Below are 17,723 nucleotides of genomic sequence, written 5' to 3' on the forward strand. Positions count from 1 at the left end.
GTTAAAGCACATTAACAATTTATAACATAAAGGGTTATATCAAATGCAATTTCATCAAAATGACACGCAGATCAAATTAACCAAATTAACCAACCATGAATGTTAGAACCAAGCATTAATCCAATTTATTTAAATTATACTATTGGATAACAAATCATTCCCTTTTCAAAAAGTATTTCAAGTCACGTCATGGAGCGGGAAGTTCAACTGCCGGCACATTCTTTGTCATTCAGAGGCAGAACATGTGTGGTCACTGTAGAGGAGCTGGGGACAAGAGGTTGGAGGGTTTAAGGGGTTGATTTAGGATTTCTGTTGCTACTGCAGGCTACTAAGACATTTTAACATGTTTTGTTGTCTCTGTTGAACCTGAGCTATGGTTGTTTTAAAAAAGAGAAAAGCAGCAGTTGTTGATCTATAACGTAGTTTGTTTCTTTATTATTAGCCTTATGCTATTTTCTAATAAAAATATGTTTGGCCACCTGTAGTACTTGGATGAGAAATGAGTAAAAATAATTTTAGTTTTCTTTGAATCTGAGTTAGCAATGCATTCCTAAAGAAAGTCAACCAGAAAATGAAGCAGTTTGCCTTCCTGAATCTATTCATTCACAGAAAACAAAACAAAAACACCCTCACTGGGCCCAGCCTGGTCTCTTCTTGTCTTTTTGTTCTTTGAGGCTTGACAAATAGAAAGAGTGGGATTCCCATAAACAATATTTAAAATTATACTGGGATCTCGGAAGGGAGGAGGGGAAAGAAAGAAAAATCCTTAGCACGTGCTCTTATTGAATAAATTGCTTTCGGGGAGAAAGAATAAACTTTATTTAACATGCTGATGGCCTTCATAAAAAGACAAAGTAGTCTGGTTTCTTTAAACCAATATTTTCTTTTTCCTTTCTTTCTTTCTTTTTTTTTTTTTGACAGAGTCTCTGTCATCCAGGCTGGAGTGCACTGGCCCAATCATAGCTCACTGCAGCCTTGACATCCTAAGTTCAAATAGTATTCCCACCTTAGTCTCCCAAAGTGCTGAGATTACAGGCATGAGCCACTGAGACCAGCTTGACCAATATTTTCTTTTAATTTAAATAAGTTCTTTATCAAGCATAACAGTGGGCAAACTATCTTGTTTTCTGCAAATCTAACAGATCCAAATTAGTAATGCAGTTTATTGTTATAAGCAGCGCCTTCTTTACTTCTCTGAGCAGGGCACTGGCTTTGTCTGGGCCAAGATGAGCATCCCTGATGGGAGCGGGCGTGTGCAGGAGTGCTCTTAGGGGCTAGGGTGAATGTTCCAGTAACAGACAGCAGGTGTGCCTAATCCACCAGGGGTTCCCAGAGACATCCATGTTTGCTGAGCAACTGAGTACATCAGTGGGGCCAGTTGTCTGCTCTCAAAACTAGAACAACAGACTGCTCTGGAACCCCTCTTCCTCCATCCCTTCCTCTGCCTGCACCTCCCTACCCAGTTTTTCTTGCTGTCTGTCCTTTTTTCTTTCTTTCTTTCTTTTTTTTTTTTTTTTTTTTTTTTAGAGAGAGTCTGGCTCTGTCACCCAGGCTGGAGTGTAGTGGTGTGATCTTGGTTCACTGCAACCTCTGCCTCCCTGGTTCAAGCGAGTCTCCTGCCTCAGCCTCCCAAGTAGCTGGGTTTACAGGCGCCCACCACTGTGCCCCACTAATTTTTGTATTTTTAGTAGAGATGGGGTTTCACCAGGTTGGCCAGGCTGGTCTCCAACTCCTGACCTCAAGTGCTCTGCCCGCCTCAGCCTCCCAAACTGCTGGGATTACCGTCGTGAACCACCACACCTGGCCTTGCTGTCAGTCCTCAGGCAGTGGCTGCACTGTGGGGAAAAGTGGCTTGGGTCTTTTGCTGCAGTTCTACGTTCTGTGCTGTTGACAGGCAGTGTTGCTCCCTGGTTATGTATGTATGGGTACCCTGTAGCTCCTGGGCCCCAGCATGGTGTATCAGCTGCTTCAGCTAAGGGCTACCACTGGCCACACCACACCATCCCCTCTGTGGGGGTAACCTGCCACTGGCCACACCACATGATCCTTTCTGTGGGGGTAACCTGCCACTGGTCACACCACACTATCCTCTCTGTGGGTGAAACTGGCCACACCACACCATCCCCTCTGTGGGGGTAACCTGCCACTGGCCACACCACATGATCCTCTCTGTGGGGGTAACCTGCCACTGGCCACACCACACCATCCTCTCTGCAGGTGAGACCTGCCACTGGCCACACCACACCATCCCCTCTGTGGGGGTAACCTGCCACTGGCCACACCACATGATCCTCTCTGTGGGGGTAACCTGCCACTGGCCACACCACACCATCCTCTCTGCAGGTGAGACCTGCCAAAGCTCAAGGGGGCATCAAGGTGGTAGAATGGAAGGCACAGTGGACCACGGGGAGGGAGCCTCTAGTTCGGCTGTGCCTAGCTGTGGCCTATAGGCAAATCGGTAGGCCTTTCAGGGCTCCCCTTTTGCTTTAACAAAAATTTGTAGGAGGCCAGGCGCGGTGACTCACGCCTATAATCCCAGCACTTTGGGAGGCCAAGGCGGGAGGATCACTTGAGGTCAGGAGTTCGAGACCAGCCTGGCCAACATGGTGAAACCCTGTCTCTACTAAATATACAAGAGTTAGCCAGGTGGCGTGGTGGCACATGTCTGTAATCCCAGCTACTTAGGATGCTGAGGCGGGAAAATCATGAACCCAGGAGGCAGAGGTTGCAGTGAGCCAAGACCACGCCACTGCACTCCAGTCTGGGTGACAACAGTGAGACTCCGTCTCAAAAAAAAAAAAAAAAAAAAAAAAGCAAAACTAGAAATTAGGCTTTACTATATAAAAAAGATACAAGGGGAGCTGTCCTGGGTGGAGTGGGCAAGTGCCTGGGAACTTCAACGCTTGGTCCCCACCTTTCCTGCCTTGGGCCTCCAAGGGGCACTGGGCTCTGTGGAGCCCCACCTAAGAGCCCTTGCACCAGCTCACTTCTGAGGTCCTCTCCAACCTGTAAGATGCTCAAAATAGACTCGCTCTGAGCCCCACCTGTCACTTACATTCACAGCGATGGAGCAGCCAGGATAAGTAAGTCACATTCACAGCGTCTTTCCTTTGAAGTCGCTATTTCTTCACCCAGGATAACCACAGAAAAGAAAAACTGGACCTGAAAAAATCTGCTTGATTTTATATCTAGGACTGCTTTTTCTTCACCCCAAAACAATAATCTACATTGTTTACTGCGGAACAGCTGAGGTGAAAATTCAGTTTAGTGGTGATAGGGTTGTTGGCAGGGGACTTAAGTCAATGACCACTTCATTGAAATTCTGCAAGAAAGCTCAATTTGGAAGTTTACCACTCGGATGAGCAACCCAGTGAATCACCACCTGACCTAAACATTTATGTTGCATATTGTATAAGCTATTGGAGTTTGTCTCTTTGTGCTCCACCGCCACTGTTTAATTTTAATGGTCTTATTGAGCAGCGAAGGCAGGAGCACAAAATACAAGTTACAAAATTCTGTGTGTATATATATATCATTGGCAGTGCCAGCCCAGACAGCACGGGGCCTGGGTTCCAGGGTAAGTTTGATTTTATCTTGTTCTGCTTTTATCCTGTTGTCATAGAAATATCCCAAATTTAGGCATCTAAACTCTTATCATCAGGACCGCCTTTCATATCCAGAAACAACCCCTAAATCTTTGGCCAGATCATGTGTTGTAACTTTGAGTGAAAAAACGTGGTCAGTGTATCTAACCCTTCTGACATCTCAGAGTCAGTTGGAGTAAATGTCTGTACACTGGTGGTCTATGCATATTACCACACACATTTCTATCAAAGCATAAGATTTTTGACTTGAATTACTTACTCCATTCCAAGTCCAAATTGGCAATGCCAGTCAAATAAATCGGGCAAAGTATGATGGATGGTGAGATGGATAAATGAACAGTAAGGGCTTCAGAGAAACCACCAAATTTATCTTATTTAATACTTTGTGACAAGACAGTTTAAAGCACAGAGTTCTGTGGCTCAGTCTCATATTCTTTCTTTCATTTGTCATAGTCGGATAAAGTAGTGAGACAAATAAGTTTTGAAAATAAAAATTTGCCTACACAAATGTTAAGCTGAGCATCATCTGAGAATCATTGGAAAGCTAGCAGCTCCTTGCTCTTACCACATGGGCATAAGGATTTAGGGCTTTGGGGTCAGGCTGCCTGGCTTGGAGTCCCTTGTGTGGTGACTTTGGGCATGTTCTTCATCACCACCCCCCCTATTTCTTTTTCCTGAGATGGGTGTAGTAACAGTACCTACTTACAGGGCTGCTGTCAGAATTAAATGAGTTAATACATGTAGGGTGCTTGAAGAGTACCTGGCAGGTAGCAGACATTTAATAAACATTAACTACTGTGATTTATTTCCACAGAAGAAATCATTATAGAGAACTATTTTCATGAAATGCAGTCTGACATTTTCTTGGGCATATTTCTGCCTCTTTGTCCTTCTATTTCAAAACCAACTGCTACAATTATTACTGTGATTGAGGTTGTGTGTGTGTAAAGGGGTAATAATGAAAGTTTAACTCTAGGAAAACCCTGAGAGCCACATCATCTGCTGAGAACCCTCACGACAGCAAATAGTTTTGCTTTTCCCAAGGCTGGGCACTGTCAGATCCCCTCGGTCTAATCCTGTAGTCTCCAAATTCCATCTGCCTGGTAATTCATAGTCATTGCAATGTTGGAAGTCAAAGGATTTCACAAAATCATAACCTAAGACTGAAAGGGACTTGAGTAATCAATCATCTAGCATTCTCCCACCCCCCACCCCCCAAATGTAGCTACAATGAAAGGAATGGCTTGGAAGGGAACGTGCTCATTGAATGACTTGTCCATGGCCTGTGAGACCAGACTAGAACCAGCTCCCTTACCCCAACTGCTGCAACTGGGCTATTATTCCGACACGCTGTTGCATGTTTTACCCCCAGATGCCACCTAGCATAGTGTTAGGTCACAGTTGATATTCAATAAATATTCCTTTAACACGTATATGAATAAATGAAACCAGCCTTAAATATTTTGTTTCAAAAGGTCTCTTTCGTGATTTTTTGGGGGAAATGAATTATCCTCCCAAACACTTATCTTTCGCTCCAACCTAATTCCCAATATACATCCCAGTGTATATTGGGGAAAAAAATTCTATCTTCAAGATTTCACTATATTCCTTTTAAAAACATGATCTTCCAATACCATATTGGAACTCATATACTTCTCTACTGGTTCGTTTTTCTCTTTCTTCTATATATAGAATTTAAGACAGTCACAGACTTAAATTGCAATGAAAAAAATTGTGAGGGTTCTTTTAGTTCACCCTTCAACCTGAACCTTGGCAGGGTAGACCAGGCCAGGACTCTCAGCCTTGCAAGGGAATCTCATAATCATGTTGAAGAACGAGGACTAGCTGGAACACAGCATCTGCATCCAGCTTCCTTCCACCTGCCTTGCTCCCTTACCCTTCTGCATCCAAATCCTGCCACGTTCTCTACAAAGCCTAGCCCAACACCCTCCCTTCAAGTCCAAAACCCTCTTTTCCCTTTACAAATTGTTGTAGTTTTCTTGTGTATATCGTTACGTATTATCAATTACGTATTATCAATCACTTTAAAATTATTACTTGTATTTAGTTATCCAAGCAAGGCATACATTAATTCAAATTACACAACTTGGCCGGGCACAGTGGCACACACCTGTAATCCCAGCACTTTGGGAGGCTGAGGTGGGCGGATTGCCTGAGCTCAGCAGTTTGAGACCACCCTGGCAACATGGTGAAACTCCATTTCTACTAAAATACAAAAAATAAGCCAGACGTGGTGGCACAAGCTTGTAGTATCAGCTACTAGGGAGGCTGAGGCAGGAGGATTGCTTGAGCCTGGGAGATGGAGGTTGCAGTGAGCTGAGATTGTGCCAATGCACTCCAGCCTGGGCAACAGAGCGAGACTTCATCTCAACAAAACAAAACAAAACAAACAAAAAAACAAATTACAGAACTTCAAATATTATAACAAGGCTATGGATGGGTATTAATAATGATACAGCTAAAGCCCTTCTTGACAATTCCTCTAGTTCTTGTCTCTCTTAGTGGGCATCTTCTACACTTTTTCTGTCCATTTTATATGCATTTTTACTTATAGAAATTTATAATTTTATTTTGTTTTTATATCAATAGTACCATATAATATGTACTGTTCTGCAATTTGCTTTTTTCATTAATAGTATATCTTGGTGATCTTTCCTGTCTCAGTATATATAGATCTGCTTCATTCTTTTGAACTGCTGCATAATATTCCAGAAGACAGATGCACCAGAGTTTATTTAGCCATTCCCTGTTGATGGCTGTTAGGCTGTTTTCTACTTCAGAATGACCAAAATTGCAATGAACAGCCTTATACATGCTGAGCTCGTGGCTGCCTGCTTCTTTGGGTGACATACTGAGAAATGGAATGGTGGGTCACAGAATGTGCACGTTATTAATTTTATAGTGCCAAACTGCTCTCCCAATTGGTTATATCAATTTACACACGTCAGCAGTATATGAAAGTACCTGTTTTCCCATTAGCTTGCCAAAATCACTTTTTACCTTGTTTTACCGGCATGTATATTTTATCTCCTGGGCTGGGGGTTGTAAGCTTTATGAGAGAAGGGCCCAATGACTTCCTTATATTTTATTTCATTTCTTTCCCTATCTAGAGGTGTTTAAGAATTGGTGTATACTCAGGAGGCTGAGACAGGAGGACCCCTTGAACCCAGGATTTCGAGACCAGTCTGAGCAACGTAGCGAGACCCCCTATCTCAAAACAACAAAACAAACAGCAAAAGAACTGGTGCTCAATAAGTGTTTGTTGAATGATCTCTAACCACAAGTTCTTTGTTAATCTCTGTGCAATATACTTTCCATTTGCCAAGACTGCATCTAACTTGGAGGTTATTTCTTAAGGTTGAAAAACATTCTTAGGAAAGTTGGCTGAATGTTTGCACATCCCTCGCTGGTAACAAGTTACAGATACCTTTCATTTAAAGTTGCCTGAGACGGGACTCACCTCCTGTTCTGCTGGCAGGAGGCAGTGAAAACAGATGTGGTTGTCTCAGACAATAGCTAGCAGGGTGTCCTACCCACTGAGAAACGGCAGACCAGAGGCGCCTTAAAAATCCTGGGAACCAGACAGAAGATGGAACGGTGAGGGAGTAGGGTCAGAATCCTCAGGACATTCTGGATTCAAGGAGGTAAATTCTTTTGTGGAGTTTTGATATAGAGGAAACCACTAATCATGTGTAAAGTCTGACAATTAATGGATCCAGGTGAGGTGTAACTGTGGTAGGGTAGGAAAAATCAGAGGAGAGGAGAACTGGGCATGTTTTAAAAGGAAATTTGGCTACAGGAAAGAGGGGTTATGAAGATGTGAATTATGCGATGGGAGATAAACTTATCCACCGGGCAGTGCCTCTGTTTATTTATATGTCATGTTAGGCTAAAACAATTCTAAAAATCACCAGCATGCTTCCAAATCTTGGAGCTCTGAACATTTAGTCTGAAAATAAGAAGTGTTTTAAAACGGATTGAGAATTATGTGTAGCTTAGTGTGTGGTTCAGAACAACACACACGAAGACATGTTCTCCCTCTTAATGTTTTCTTTTTCTCTCACCTATTGAACCGTTTCAGTAGCAACTGTGAAGCCCAGTGAGGGGACAATTGGATTTCAAAACAAACACAAATGAGCAAAGTGAGGAAACCATTTGCCGTGGTGCATGGATCGTCCCTAGGGGATCCTGGGATCTGTGGGGCTTAGAACTGGGCCCTTGTTTTGAATTCCTCTGAGGTGGACAGAAGCTGGACGGACACCTCAGTCCCAGCGCTGCTGTGATAGGGGAACTGCCCTTAAAATCAGGGCAACGGAGCCGCGGTTCGCATCGCGTCCCCTCAAACACTCAGGGCCCCGCACTTGGGTTTCTCAGCCCATTTCTTCTCGCCCCTTTCATCCCTTCACTTATCCAGGGCCGTTGTCAAAAAACCCTGGCAAGGACCAGGCCTCAGTCAGGCCCACGGTGGTCCATTGCACGCGACGGTAAACTCCTGGAGGACGCTCGTTTGGCCCTTGAGGAACCAATGCTCCTTTGGCCATTGTTGTAAGGAACAAAGAGGGCAAGAACTGAGGGCGCCCCCCCGAGGAAAGGCGGGGGAGGACACCCACAGGCGATCGGGGGGCTGGCCGGTTTGGGGCTGAGGTGCGCCGGGGCGGCAGGCTGGGAGCCGGGGGAGGCAGGGCTGGTCCCCAACCGCCGCGCCCTGCGAGTGATACGCACGGCGTCCGGTGCCCGGCAGAGCCCTTTCCTGCGCCGCAGCCAGTTTACTTTTATTCCCTTTTTCGTTATTTTTATTATTATTATTTTTTCCCGCGCAAAGCGGGAGCCAGACTGCCCAGGCGAGCCACGGCGGGGCCGCCATTTCCCGGTGAAAGCGCAGCGCGCATAGGCACCGGGCGCCCCGGAAAGGGAACCGAAGGGGAGTGCCCGGCCCCGCGCCCTCTTCCGCGCCGGCCCCGGGGCGCACGCCCGCCCGCGGCGCCCGGGCGTCCGCACAGCAACCCCCAGCCCTCGCCCCGCCGCCCGGCGTCCCCGGCCTGACCTTCCCCGGCGCGGCCCGCCCCCGGACTCGGGTCCCTTCCCTCCGCCCGGCTGCTCCGCGCCCCCTCCATTGTCAGCCTGGAGCCGCCGGCGCCCTGCCCGGGCACCCTCAGAGGACCCCGAGCGGCCCTCCCCGGGCTCCCTCGGGCCCTGCGCAGTCCCCCACCCATCGCCCCGTGCCCCTCGGCGGCCAGGCGCCACCCTCCTCCCGCTTCTGCGCCTGAAACTCCGCATTCCCAGGAGCCCTCCGCTTCCTCCGGGTCCAGCCTCGCCTGGGGCCCGCTGCTGAACCCCGCATCCCTCCTCCTTCTCTCACTACCCTCGACGCCCCCGGCCCCTCGCTGGCCGCAGGAATTTGACCACTTCTTTAGTAGCCCCCTCTTTATCGCCCAAGGAAGCAAGTTGGGCGGCTGGATTTAAGAATTTGTTTTTGCAGGGGGTGGGCTGGCTATCGGGGGTGCGCCCGCAGGGGCTCGGGGGAGAGGCAGAGGTGGTTCTCTCCGGCCCCTGCACTGCCCCGGCGGCGCGTTTTGTTTCCAGACCCCGGAGCACCCTAAACAATAATGCCATCGCCATGGCGGGCTCACCTGGTGCTGCGCCGCCTGCTCAGGGCGCCCGGTGCCCTCTGCGCGCCCCTCCCCGGGCGCAGGTTCGGCCCGCGCGGCGCCGGTGCCGGGCAGGACTCTTTGCCTTTCTTTGGGTTCTATCTGTGCGTGTCAATGGCGGCAAGCGGCAGTTCTCTGGGCCGCGGATAGTAGCGGGGGGAGGAGGAGGAGGGAGAAGGGATTGCTCCTTCTCCACATAACCACCTCTAGGAGGAGTCGCTCAGCCTCATCCCCCGCCAGCCCAGGCTCCGCGACGGGTCCGGGGCTTTCGGTGGGGCTTGATGAGCTATTGTCCTTCAGCAACATTAATGGTGAAACCGCGCGGCCTCCGCGTACTTGGCCGATCTGCGGGACTAGCCGAGGGCCACTCGCTAAGATGAGGCTTTCCCCAGAGCTGGGCACAGACGCGCTATGGTCACGATCCAGTCTCCTGTTAGCCGGATCCACCTTTGGTGGGAGAAGGTGGCGTGGGCGTTCATCTGGCAGCTCTGGGGAGAACCTTAGAAGGGGAAAGAGAAAAATGCCACCTTCTTTATTTTTGTGTCCTTAAGTAATAATAAGTACATTAACGTTTGTGTCCACCACTGGGAAGAGTGCATAGGGCGGCCACAGCCATAAGAACTGAGAATTTATATCCGTGCCTGTAGGCTTTTTAGAAATTAAGACCGATTTAGAATCCAGCGTTGCATAATATTTGGAAAGGCAGATGTATGTTTTGGTGGATGAGACTGTGTGTATGGGCATACTTTTTAATTGGGTTGCTTTACAAGGTGTTAATTTGTAATATCCCAACGGGTATTTGGATGAGCGCGAGGCTATTGTCTTCAGGACCAGTTTTATTAGTTACTAGAAAATGCATCTTTATGGGGGTGTGGTGGACACTGTCGGGTGTGATAATGGGGATTAGCAGTTGCTGTGTTCCTGGCTGGAAGTCAGTCTCGGCTTTGTATTGTGAGATGTTGGCCAGGGCTCCATGGCTGGAGGGGAGTCAAAGGAATGTGTTTATTTCAGTGGGAAACGCTAACTTGCTGTGGACCATCCAGGTTTCCTCTGATTTCTCCTTCAGTCAAAGGACTGTGAGAGGCAACATTTTGATCTCTTCCAAAAAGAGAAACCGGTGCAAACAGAATTCTCCAGCCTTGGCCAAACGGATGATTTTTAAAGCTGTTACATTTGGTAATATTGTGTATATTTGCTGCTACAAACTTGTAACTATTTAGGCAGTGGGGATTTTGGAGTGACTGAAAGCCTCCCAGTGTCTGAGTGGGAAGAACCCATGCCTACCACCCTCTGCGTCTCTACTAGTTAATCATGGCTATGGCTGGCATTTATAGATAGCAAGTTAGGTTTAGAACATGTGCATTTTAAAGTGTGTTTGCTGAGAAATCAGTCATCTTTCTCTCTGACTTCCTCCAAATCATGCATATATCATCAACATATGAATAAATCTCTATTTCAGTCTCCTATGGCTTCTCAAACTCCCCTGGACTCAACAGTTTCCATTTCTTGGGGCTTCCTTTACTCTTTTCCTAAGCGTTTCATGCCCTCTGTGTATGACCTCACTGTTCTCTGTCTTGGAAGGTATTTTCCAGGTTAGGCTATCCAGTCAGGATAAAGTCTTCTTTCCCCAAGATGTATATTTAAAGGGTTTCACATGAACCCCTGGGGCATCCCATAATGATGTCCTTTCCGATTCCTAGAGAAAGGGTGTCTCTTCTTATACATTCAGGTGTCCATTCTTTACCAGAAATAACCTTCAGGCCAACATTCAAGAGAGTTCAGGAGTTTTCTATGAGTGCTTGAAAAATACTCATACTCTGTCATCCAGTCAGCCAGGCTGACTGAAATATAGTTGAATAATTCATCAGTAGATATTAGATTCACATTCAACCTGTAATTTCCCAATAAAAGTGGTATATGTGGTCATTTTAATGTGAATTTTATATAATAGTTCATCCTAGCATTTTGTTATGTGCTATCCTGAGAGAGGCTGGATCTAGGAAATTTACTGGTTAGGATTCTCCCATTTCATACTGGTTGGTTTCTTCAGACAGATGATGCTGTTGCAACTCAGAAAATCAAGGAGGATGTCAGCTTCATAATACTCTGGTTCTTAGGATAAAAGCATTCTTAGAGTTCACCTAGTCCAAACCTTTGTTATAGGAAGAAATCTGGTATTTGGATGGGTGAAATGACTCAGCCATGGCCTCACAGGACATTAGTGGGAGATCCTCCAGTGCATGTCCAGATACCCAGTCAATGCAATTTCCACCAATTCCAAACTTTTCAGGATGTATAGGCAACAAATGTGCCACTTAATCTGCAGGTCTAGTTGAATTATGTATGTTGAATACCGAGCATTTAACACATAAAAAGTTAACACTGAGATAGTATCATATAATATTATATAAAATTAAAATACATTTTAAAAAGTCAACATGATCATAAATTGATGAGTGATCTAGAGTTCTGCAGTGGCCTCTAGCTCGGGGAACCTCTGACAAGTTGAATAATAAAGAATGATAAGAGCTTACACTTATTGAATGTTTACTGTGTGCACCATACTAAGCACTTTATCCTTACTAACTTATTTCATCCTTTCAACACTTGTATGAGGCAAGCACTGTTTTCTCCTTTTTACAGACAAACTGAGGCAGGGAGTGGATGAGAAACTTTCCTACAGTTATAGAGTTAGGAAGTGGCAGATCCACACTGTTAATCACCACGTGGAGTGTGATTAAAGGTGGAGAAGTGCGTGTTTTAAGCAAAGGAATTTTGCACTCGGTCACATGATTTGAGTCTGAGAGGGGTCCTTGGACCCCTCCCAATAAATGTCCCCAAGGAGTCAGCAAACAGCCTAATTACAGGAGGGTCAGTTGATTACAGTTGCACTGAAAACATTTTCTTAACCCTTGACCTGTCTGTGTGCATAATATTATGAATACAGGTATTGATTGTGAGTTGACTCCATTACAGCAGAGATGTCTTTAATACTTTTATTGAGATGCAGGATGAAGAGCTTCTCCATTTACAGACAGGCATGTAACATAATTTAGAGATAAAAAAGAGAATCAAATGAATCAGTCATCCAACCAGATTTGTGTCCTATTGGGTTGCTAGTAATTCATCCACAAAATCATCTACTTCAAAAATAACTTCGTTGATTTACCCCCCAAACCCTTTTTCTTTTTCATGATCCAAATTTGTGATTTTGTGTAAATTGAGTGGACTTTTATTTTCCATGATTAGTTCTAATCTGGTTTACGATACATATTATAATTTGTGATCATTTTACCCTTCTAGGATCTTAGTATGCAATTACCTTAGTAATTTCCTGACATTGCCTCTTCCAGAAGTACTATGTGCATGTAGGTATATATTTATATCTGGCATATGTAACTATATATGTAAGATTTGTGGATCTAAATTAATTTTATTTGGGAATTTCTGATCTCCTTTGAAGTAACCTGAGATTCCCTGGGAGTGTCATAGAAACAGATGGAAATCACTGGTTTATGCACTTCTTTGGATGTAAGTTAGGAACTCTAGATACTGTATTAATTTTATCAAGGCACCAACTGGTATAACTCTAAATAGCAACGTGGGAGCTTGAGGTTATGAATGCAGACAAAGCACCAGGCTAACAGTATCCCACCATGTGAAAGAATAAACACAGCTTCCAAAAGTACCTTATAGCTAGGAAAATACTAGGCAATTTGACACACAAATTTTTTTTTTAAGCTGGAAACTTACAAAGTCTTTCCTGTTGTTATATTTTGAATAGTGAACATGATTGATGTTAAACTTTTATTTCCTTGATCACGACTGATGACTTTAGGATCTTAATCATGGGTGGAGGGGGAATAATGTCCTTAAAAAAAGGACACACAGGCAATCATTAGGCCAACAAAGACTGTACTTAGAATTTCTGGCTAAAATGAATGTCTTGGTCTCCTAACAAAAGAAACATTTTACTAGTCCTGGTTCTTAAAAACAGTAACAAACTGTGTCTTTTTTGATACTAAATTCTGACCCTTTGGTTCTGGGAAAGGGGATTTGCATGAGTAGGTATGTGTGTGTATAGATGCGTATTTAGATATATACATTTATATATGAATCAAGAAATATTTGATGCATATGTTACATGTGTATACCTTGTAAGATGAGTAATGACTGAGATTTCAGTGTGCTCAGAGTCAGGGCTGGTTTGGATTTTAAAGGAATCTACTGAATGTTTAGCATTTAACTGACGAACTGTATTATAAAAGAAAATGAAGTGTTTCAGGTTTTTAAGACAAATACACTGTCAGCCCCAATTATGCAAAGTTGTGGTTAGGAAAATAAGGCACGTGGTGTCATTACGTTTAATAGAAACAGAGCCCAGAGCTAAGGGGAGTGTGCCAGTTGGTAACTTGCTCTGATCCATTACGGAGCTCTCTGGGAGATCATCCTGTTACCTCCAGGCAGAGTTCTTTGTGACAATTGTGATGAGAAGTGGCAGCAAGCATCCAGAGAGTTTGGACTTTAGCATCTGTGTTGGCAGATCTGTGCAATGTGACCTCGCACCTAAACAAAATTGCTCTTTACAGTTTAGGCCCAGTCTGGAGAATGGGGGCATTGATTTTCCAAATCCACAAATGCAGAATACCATCGTGAAACTATAATTTATTTATACAAATGGTGTGTTTTTACAAAGGCCATCTGTCAGTTGACTCTCTGATCTAAAACAAATCTGTTTGTTCCCCCAGAAGAAATAACATGTCTGTTGAAAAAAGATTTATGGACGACAGGCTGCCCAATCCACCAGCCATTGGTATAATAGTAACTATTTATGATATATTTACTTCTAAAGGGGTGCTGTGAGTGGAAACTATTACTTGTAAAGTATGGTAATTAATTTTTCATTACCTCAAAGCCAAGAAATGGAGCCCACTTGCATTTATTAAGATTGCTGCATGAGAAACATGTTCCTTCTGGAAAAAAAAAATCCAGGTAAAGCATTCATAGAGCTGTGGTTCTGTGATAACTCACTGTTCTGATTGGGTAGATATAGGCCTATGGGGTTGATCTCAAGCCTTTGATTGTTTTCTGGAGGACAAGGAGACAAATCACTCTTGAATGACCATGGCTACTTTATCTCTAGGCACCACGGATGACCCTCATTAAAAATTAGAACTTTCTATTAATACTAAAAGAAAAGAAGATTCCAGGCTAGGAGAAATTGAAATGGAAAAGAAGGGAAAGCTCTCTGCCCTATCTCCACCTCTCCCCAGCCCCTGACCCCTGCCACAAAGAAGATACTCAAACTATTTATCTGTTTATCTATTTATTCCTGGACTCCCACCCCCAGCTTTACTGAGGTATAATTGACAGATAAAATCGTACAGTTGACCCTCTATTTCTTTCTTTTCTTTTTTTTAATACTTTAAATTCTAGGGTACATGTACACAACATGCAGGTTTTTTACATATGTATACATGTGCCATGTTGGTGTGCTGCACCTGTTCACTGGTCATTTACATGAGGTATATCTCCTAATGCTATCCCTCCCCCAACCCCACGACAGGCCCCGGTGTGTGATGTTCCCCACCCTTTGTCCAAGTGTTCTCATCGTTCAATTCCCACCTATGAGTGAGAACATGTGGTGTTTGGTTTTCTGTCCTTGCAATAGTTTGCTCAGAATGATGGTTTCTAGCTTCATCCATGTCCCCACGAAGGATGTGAACTCATCGTTTTTATGGCTGCATAGTATTTCGTGGTGTATATGCGCCACAATTTCTTAATCTAATCTGTCATTGATGGATATTTGGGTTGGTTCCAAGTCTTTGCTGTTGTGAATAGTGCCACAATAAACATACGTGTGCATGTGTCTTTATAGCAGCATGATTTATAATCCTTTGGGTATATGCCCAGTAATGGGATGGCTGCAGTTGAATCTCTATTTCTATGGGTTTTGCATCCATAGATTCAACCAACCACAGTTTGAAAATGTAGTTAGGCCTGTAATAGTTGCATCTGTGCTGAACTTGTAGGGACTTTTTTCCTTATCATTATTCCCTAAACAATACAGTATTACAACTATTTACATAGGATTTGCATTGTATTAGGTATTATAAGTAATCTAGAGATAATGGGCATAGGTTACATGCAGATACGAACCATTTTATATAAGGGACTTGAGCATCCTTGGATGTGGTGTCTGCAGGAGTTTCTAGAACCAATCCCCTGTGGTTACTGAGGGACAACCGTATGTATTTAAGGGATACAATGTGATGCTTTCATATGCATATATATTATGAAATTATTGTCACAATCATTAACACATCAATTACCTGACAGAGTTAGCTTTGTGTGTGTGTGTTGAGGACATTTAAGACCTACTTTCTTAGCAAACTTCAGGTATACAATACGGTATTATTAACTCTAGTCACCATGTTGTACGTTAGATCCCCAGAATGTGTTCCTTATAACTGAAAGTTTGCACTCTTTGGCCAACATCTTTTCATTTCCCTCAATTCCCAGCCCCTGGCAACCACCATTCAACTCTGTTTCTTTGAGTTTGACTTTTTTTTTTTTTTTTTTTTTTTTTGAGACAGAGTCTTGCTGTTGCCCAGGCTGGAGTGCAGTGGTGCGATCTCGGCTCACTTCAATCTCTGCCTCCCAGGTTCAAACCGTTCTCCTGCCTCAGCCTCCCAGGTAGCTGAGACTACAGGCATGCACCATCATGCCCAGCTAATTTTTTTTTTGTATTTTTGGTAGAGACGGGGTTTCATCATGCTGGCCAGGCTGGTTTTGAACTCCTGACCTCAAGTGATCCTCCCGCCTCAGCCTCCCAAAGTGCTGGGATTACAGATGTGAGTCACCGCACCCGGCCGAGTTTGACTATTTTAGATTCCACATATAAGTGAGCTTATACATTTCTCTTTCCTTGTCTGACTTGTTTCACTTATTAGCATAATGCTTTCAAGGTCCATCCGTGTTGTCACCAATGGCAGGATTTCCTTCTTTCCTTCTTTTTAATGACTGTATATAATGGCAAAAACTGCAATTACTTTTGCACCAATCTAATATATACATATATACACATGCGCACACGCACACACACACAATTTCTTTATCCATTAATTCATCAATGGACATTTAAGTTGTTTCCATGTCCTGGCTATAGTGAATAATGGTGCAATGACCATAGGAGTGCAGATATATCTGAAGCTACTGTTTAGGATATATACCCAGGATATATACCCAGAAGGATATATACCCAGAAGATGGGTTGCTGGATCATAAGATGGTTCTATTTTCAATATTTTGAGGAACCTCCATACTGTTTTCTATACTGGCCCTATCAAATTTCATTTTCACCAGTAGCGTACAATGATCTTGTTTCTCCACATCCTTGTCAATGCTTTTAATCTTGTCTTTTTGACAACAGCTAACCTAACAGATGTGAGGTGATATCTCTTTGTGGTTTTGATCTGCATTTCCCTGATGACTAGTGATGCTAAGCACCTTTCATGTGCATGTGTACCTGTTGGCCATTTATCTTTCTTTGGAACTATGTCTGTTCAGGTCATTTGCCCATTTTTAAATGAGGTTTTTTTTTTGTTTTTGTTTTTGTTTTTGCTATTGAGTTGTATGAGGAGTTCCTGATATATTTTGGATATTAAATCCTAATAGGACATATGGTTTGCAAATATTTTTACCATTTTATAAGTTACCTTTTCATTTTGTTGATTGTTCCTTTGCTGTGAAGAAGATTTTTAGTTTGATGCCATCCCATTTGCTTATTTATTTATTTATTTTGTTGCCTCTGCTTTTGAGGTCATATCAAAAAAATCATTTCCTAGACCAATGTCGAGGAGCTTTCTCCTAGGTTTTATTCTACATTTTTACAGTTTCAGGTCTTACATAGAAGTCTTTAATCTATTTCAAATTATTTTTTGTGAGTAGTGTAAGACAGAAGCTCAATTTCATTCTTTTGCATGTGGATATCCAGTTTTTCCTTCGCCATTTATTGAAGAGGCTGTCCTTTCCCCATTGTGTATTCTTGGCACCTTTGTCAAAGATCAGTTTACTGTATTAAATATTTACTTATTTTGGAATATTTATTTTTGAATGGGACCTAATATTTCTCAAGTACATATTCTCTTCCAGGGCTTGGCTAGATCACAGGAGAGGTACAAAAACCCATGCCTTCTTCTCTCTGGAAGCTTGCCGTCTACCTGATAACTCAGGGCTTGGTGATAGGTAGATAAATCCCCTTGAAATTGTCCATGAAAAGTGGTTAACAAGAGTCAGTAGTTATCTCCAAACATCTTTCTTAACATCTTTCTTAAGTGAATTTATCTCCAAACATCTTTCTTAACATCTTAAGTTTTCTGAAGCATTCTTAAGATCAGCTAAACCAGGTTTCTTCCTCAGATGTTTTACTTTGTTTGCTTTTTATTTA

The 17,723-nt window shown here is 43.5% G+C and overlaps 1 protein-coding gene across 1 annotated transcript in view; it reads right to left on the reverse strand.

Moving 5' to 3' along the window:
• MACROH2A2 (macroH2A.2 histone) overlaps positions 1-9,416 on the reverse strand; it is a 59,207-nt gene extending 49,791 nt beyond the window's left edge. The window contains exon 1 of the mRNA XM_045361073.2: positions 9,257-9,416. The gene's annotated coding sequence lies outside the window, so the exon portion shown is untranslated. The remainder of the gene's footprint in view (positions 1-9,256) is intronic.
• Between the last annotated feature and the right edge of the window lie 8,307 nt (positions 9,417-17,723).

This window comes from Macaca fascicularis, chromosome 9 (assembly GCF_037993035.2).
Source record: "Macaca fascicularis isolate 582-1 chromosome 9, T2T-MFA8v1.1".
NCBI lineage: Eukaryota > Metazoa > Chordata > Mammalia > Primates > Cercopithecidae > Macaca > Macaca fascicularis.